This window comes from Nematolebias whitei, chromosome 17, assembly GCF_014905685.2.
Source record: "Nematolebias whitei isolate Nwh7 chromosome 17, NemWhi1, whole genome shotgun sequence".
Taxonomy (NCBI): domain Eukaryota; kingdom Metazoa; phylum Chordata; class Actinopteri; order Cyprinodontiformes; family Rivulidae; genus Nematolebias; species Nematolebias whitei.
The window spans coordinates 42,111,271-42,117,134 of NC_056514.1; the positions used below are offsets into that span (position 1 = coordinate 42,111,271).

A 5,864-nucleotide genomic window follows, 5' to 3' on the forward strand; every position below is an offset into this window, starting at 1 on the left:
CATTAACACAAAATTCTGATCTTACATCGTTTACCTGTACAAACTGTGTCCTATTATTCAAATAACTAGATACACCCTGTAGTGCTAATCCTCTCATGCATATTTATTCAGTTTTTCAAGGAGAATGGTGTGGTCAGTTGTGTTGAAGGACTTTAAATCAACAAAAACACAATACTGTTTCTGATCAACAGCAGTTGTTATATCTTCCATTAGTTCCTTGAGAGCCATTGATGTTGAATTATTTGCTCTAAACCCATATTGACTATTACTTAAAATATTCTGTTTATCTATAAATCGATCTAATCTGGATACTAATAATTTCTCTAATATATTTGAAAATTGTGTCAACAAGGATATTGGTCTGTAATTAGTGAACACACATTTCTCACTGTTCTTATAAAGAGGAACTATCTTTGCCATTTTCATATTTTCTGGAAATGTTCCTGTTGAAAATGATTAATTACATATACACTGTATATGTAAATGGTTCAATACCATAACTCATTATATCCTTTACAAACATCATGTCCATCCAGTCTTTTGATGTTTTATCTGCAATATTTTTACAATACTCATTATTTCTTCTTTATCAGTGTCACAGAGAAAAATGCTGTTGGTCCAACCCATGACTGAATGACTCGTATCTTTATTTACATTTGGTATTTTAGCTGCAAGACTTGGGCCAACATTCACAGAATATTCATTGTATTCATTTACTATTTCATTTTATCGTTGATTTTCTTGTAATTTTTTTACAAAATACTGTGAAATACAATATTGTACTTTATGATTTTTCAAAACACTTTTCATTACTCTCCATGTTACTTTCATATCACTCTTACTTTTGTTTAGTAAATCACTTGGTCCTCTCAGGGCTCTTTATAGCCTTCAGACTCCCCCTTTTGGTTCCTCATAAACTCCCCACATTTTTTGGACTTTGAGTTGGAGCTGAGCAGCAAGGAGGGAAATCCAAATGGCAGGTTCAGAGAAACAGTCAAGGTCGATACACGGGTGGTCAGAGATCCAGAGCCAAACTTGAGACGAGATCCAAAAGTCGTGGTTGTTATAGAGGAAGTTTCCATAAGCAGAACAGATAATCCAAGACGAACGAACGAACGAACGAACGAACGAACGAACGAACGAACGAACGAACGAGAGAGAGAGAGAGAGAGAGAGAGAGAGAGAGAGAGAGAGAGGTGAGGAATTCGTGGAGCAGGCGTGAGGCCAAAACCAGGAAGACAAACGAGATTATGGCATGAATGCTGGACATTTACTCACTGTGAGGCTTTCAATAATCTGGCAATGATAAGAGTGACTGTGGGGTTTAAGTACAGGTGACAACAGGTGAGCTGCATGAGGGCTGATTGCAGTGACTCAGCAGAGTGGGTGTGGTTAAATGAGCAGAGCAAGAAGTGCTGCAGGATGGGTGATAAGCATTACAGAGACTTAGTAACATAAACCAGGGCATGAATGAAAAGAGAAACATGGCAGGTTGGAGCAGAAATGTGAAATTTTGTGTCTTTTTTTTTTCTGGACATGGGAAATTGGGGTTCTTTTCTCCTACAAGGAGCGATTGAATAAATTGAATGTTTGAACCCGTATTTGTGAGTCCTGTGCCCTGCTTTAATATGTTATATCTTTGGTGGATGTAACATTCACTATCCTGATGCATGCTCAATAATCCAGATAGAAAAATCTAAAAAAGTTAAATCTGGTCCTCTGGACATTCAAAAAACAAACAAAGCAAAACAAAGCAAAACAACAAAAAATGTAGAAACGTTTCGTCTCTCATCCGAGAGACTTCCTCAGTCTGAGGTGCTGTATTCAGCTCAGTCTCTTAAATAGCACCGTCTCAGAGTGGATCAACCAGTTTTGCTGCTGACAACCAAAACCAGCTGATCACATGGTCAAGAAGGACCATCAGCCTAACAATGGATCATTAGCACCTGATGGCTGTTTACTGTTCACAGAGGGCTGAGTGATACTAGCAATCACAGCATTGTAAGAGGGGGACAGTTGAACCTGGAGGCTCCACCCCTGTTTAATGATGGACGGTGTCTTTTCACAAAGATGGCCTCCTTTACTCCTCTCTCAAACCATCGTTCCTCTCTGTCCAGGATGTGAACATCTTCATCCCTGAAAGAGTGACCTCTGGCCTGGAGATGAGTGTAGACCTCAGAATCCTGGCCTGATTATGTTGATCTTCTGTGCTGGTCCATCCTTTTGGCCAGTGGCTGTTTAGTTTCCCCGAAGTAAGACTGATCACCCTCCTGACACTGAACAACATACACAACATTACTCTGTTTGTGCCGGGGGACTGGATCTTTGGGATGAACCAGTCTTTAATGTATTTTGGGGTTTAAAAGCCACTGGGACGTTATGTTTAGAAAATAAACATCTCAGTTTCTCTGATACTCCCTCAACATACGGAATGACCACTGGTATGGGTCTGGGTTCCTCCTTTTCACCTGATGGCTGACTGGAGTCCTGTTTGGGTTTCTTCTCTGCTTTCAGGAAGGCCCAGTTAGGATATCCACATTGCTCTAGAGCCTGTCTTGTGTGGGATTTCTCCTTCTGCCTGGCTCCTGAGCTAGTGGGGACGCTGTCTGCTCTGTGGTACAGAGTCCTGATGACTCCTAAGTTGTGCTCCAAAGGGTGATGGGAGTCAAACTGCAAATACTGGTCTGTTTGGGTGGGTTTGTGGTACACCTCAGTTTGCAAATGTCCTCTGTCAGAGACTGAGACCTCACAGTCCAAGAAAGCCAACCTGCCATTTTTTACATCTTCTCGTGTGAACTTGATGTATTTATCCACAGAGTTGATGTGGTCAGTAAAATGTTGGACTTCCTGAGATTTAATTTTAACCCAGGTGTCGTCAACATACCTGAACCAATGACTTGGTTGTGTCCCTGAAAAGGACGTCAAGGCTCTCTTTTCTACCTCCTCCATGTACAGGTTGGCAACAATAGGAGAAACTGGAGACCCCATAGCACACCCATGTTTCTGCCTATAATATTGCTCCCCATATGTGAAGTAGGTTGACTGCAGGCACAGTTTCAAGAGTTGACACAGTTGTTCTGTGGAAAGCATTGAAAGCGTGGAAAGCGTAACATCCACTACTTCATGTTCAATGTAAATGAAGGTGTCCAGTTCTTCTGTTAGTTGTTTTGTCATAATTAAGTTCCATAAAGTTCATAAAGTTCCAGTCAATACAATTTTGATCATTTCAAATTCAAATTCAAATTCAAAAATACTTTATTAATCCCAAAGGGAAAATATTTGTTGTTGCAATTCGTTATCCTCATTTCATTAAGAGATGTTATAGATGCTGATGCTGTAGACAGGAAGGATCTCTTGTAAAGGTCCATCCCACAGTGGATCCTAAGAAACTGGCTGCAGATGCCGTCTGATCCGTCCACCCAAACTTGGCTGGGTAATTTAATAATTTCCTTATTATGTTCAGTTTACTTCAGTATTTTTCCAGTTCCTCAATGTCTCGAATGACCACAACCTTAGCCTCTTCAGAGGCTCCTTTCAGTTTGATGAATGTTTTACAGTTTGTGCCCAAGTTTTCTGTATTTTTCCTTGTTTTCTGAGTAAAGTTGCCTTTCTAGCTATGTCTGCATCTTTGGTCAAATGTTAATTCAGATAGACATCAAATCCCTTTAGTTTTCTCCCTTGTTTTAATAGTTCCATTTTATGCTTTCTGTTAGTAAATCTTATAATTATAGCTGGTTTCCCTGTGTTGGTTTTCCATGGGAGAGTGACATGATTCAATGGTTTTGTTGTTTGCCTCTATTCCCTTGGAGTGGACAAAAGTTGTCAGTGTTCACCTGCTGCTCTACAGAGTTTGACGTCTCCTTGCTTCGATCCTCTACTTCTCCTCCTGACACAGCTCGTGAATATGACTGTGGTTTTATTTGCAGCCCGGTCACAATTATGTTGTTTATATGGGTATATTACTCTAAGTCAGCAACATAATTATCAAGAAAGGTAATCCTTTTATCCTTCTTTATGTTCTGTAATTGTAGAGCTTTTACCTCCTCCACCAGATCCAGGATATTTCTATGTCGTAACCTGATGGTTGAGACTTCCTCACCCAGAAAGTCTAGGGATTTCTTGATATCTTCCATCTCCTCTGATGAGGGAGCTCTTTTCAGCGCCATTTTACTGTGCTGCTGCTTTTGCAGCTCCTGGGCCCGGTGGCAGCAGCTCCTTTTTTCTCCTCCTTCCTCTCGTCTTTGTCCTCCTTTCTCACTGTCCTTCTTGTCCACTCTTTTTACAGTACTTTGCCATTTTTGAAGCTATGTAAGTTTTAGTGTGTTTAACAGTTAGGGATGGGGCCGATTCGATCCAGTATCCGTATCGGCCTCCAATACCAGCATAATTTACGTATCGGATTTTTACGATCCAACCTGCAGAGATTTCCGATCCATGATGCATGTTGACTTCAAACTATGGAATGGATTTCCTGAAATGAGACGTGTCTCATGAACCCAGAGTAATAAGACCCAACTCACATTCAGGAAATCCAGTTCATAGTTTGCAGCAGCTACAACATGAGGACTGAGTTAGCAGCACTGTGGTTAACAGCTAACAAACTTTTCATCTAAACATGTCCGCTGTGTGGAAGTATTTTACACTAGAAACACCACAAAACAAGACAGCAACGTGCAATGTCTGCAGAGCCATAGCACCACATTAAACCGCGGTAAAGTTAGTTTTACGTTGGACATTCGAGCTCCGGGGCTTCAGCAGGGAGCTACTTTTGCTCAACCCAAAACAGGCAACTCGACCCCGGCCAGCCGCGTACAATCTGCCCCGCTAAATCTGCCCGTCTCTGAGTCAGAGTCAGAGTCAGAGTTTCTTTATTGTCATTCGCACCTCATGTGGTACATGTGGTGGAGCGAAATTATGTTCACAGGGTCCCAGTTACATCCAACAATAAAATGTATAAGAAAAACAGTAATAACATCTAAGATATGAACTAAGAAAAACATCAACTAAATATACACTAAGCACTCATAACATAAAACATTGAACATCAGCACAAACATGAACATGAGTCTGTGAGCAGATGTGCACGCATGAACACATCAACATTGAAACAGATCAGCAGCAACATGAAACAGATCAGCAGCAACATGATATGGTTATGGAGGAGGGACAGACTGAGCGCGGCTGAATGAAATCAGGCTGCTTGCTGCGGATTGAACAAGAAGAAGACATCGCTGAAACCACGGAGCTCGAATGTTTACAGAGAAGTTGCTAAACTTCATCATGATTCATGACCAACCACTATCAGTTGTAGAAAACAAAGGATTTCACAGCTTGATACTTGCAGCCAAGATATAGTTTACCCTCCAGGAGATATTTATCACTACAACAGTAGACAATAATAAAAAAACCCAGATGATTTGAAAATTACAAGAAAATTATATATATGGGCACCACGGTGGCGCAACTGGTAGAGCTGCTGCCTCTCAGCGAGCAGGTCCTTGGTTCAAACCCCGGTCCAGGGGCCTTTCTGGGTGGAGTTTGCATGTTCTCTCCGTGCATGCGTGGGTTTTCTCCGGGTACTCCGGTTTCCTCCCACAGACCAAAAATATGCATGTTAGGCTGATTGGTAACTCTAAATTGTCCCTAGGTGAGAGAGAGAGAGTGAATGGTTGTTTGTCTCTATGTGTCCCTGATGGACTTGCGACCTGTCCAGGGTGTACCCCGACCCTCGCACAGTGATTGCTGGACATGGGCACCGGTGAATCCCATGACCCAAAATGGAAGAAGCGGATAAAAGATGATGGATAGATGAAATTGTATATATATATATATATATATATATATATATATATATATATATATAT

The 5,864-nt window shown here is 41.1% G+C and overlaps 1 protein-coding gene across 1 annotated transcript in view; it reads left to right on the plus strand.

Annotated features, from left to right (window-relative positions):
- Positions 1 to 5,864, plus strand: part of LOC119423587 (transcription factor COE3-like) — a 188,040-nt gene that overhangs the window by 96,637 nt on the left and 85,539 nt on the right. The gene's annotated exons all lie outside the window — the stretch shown is intronic.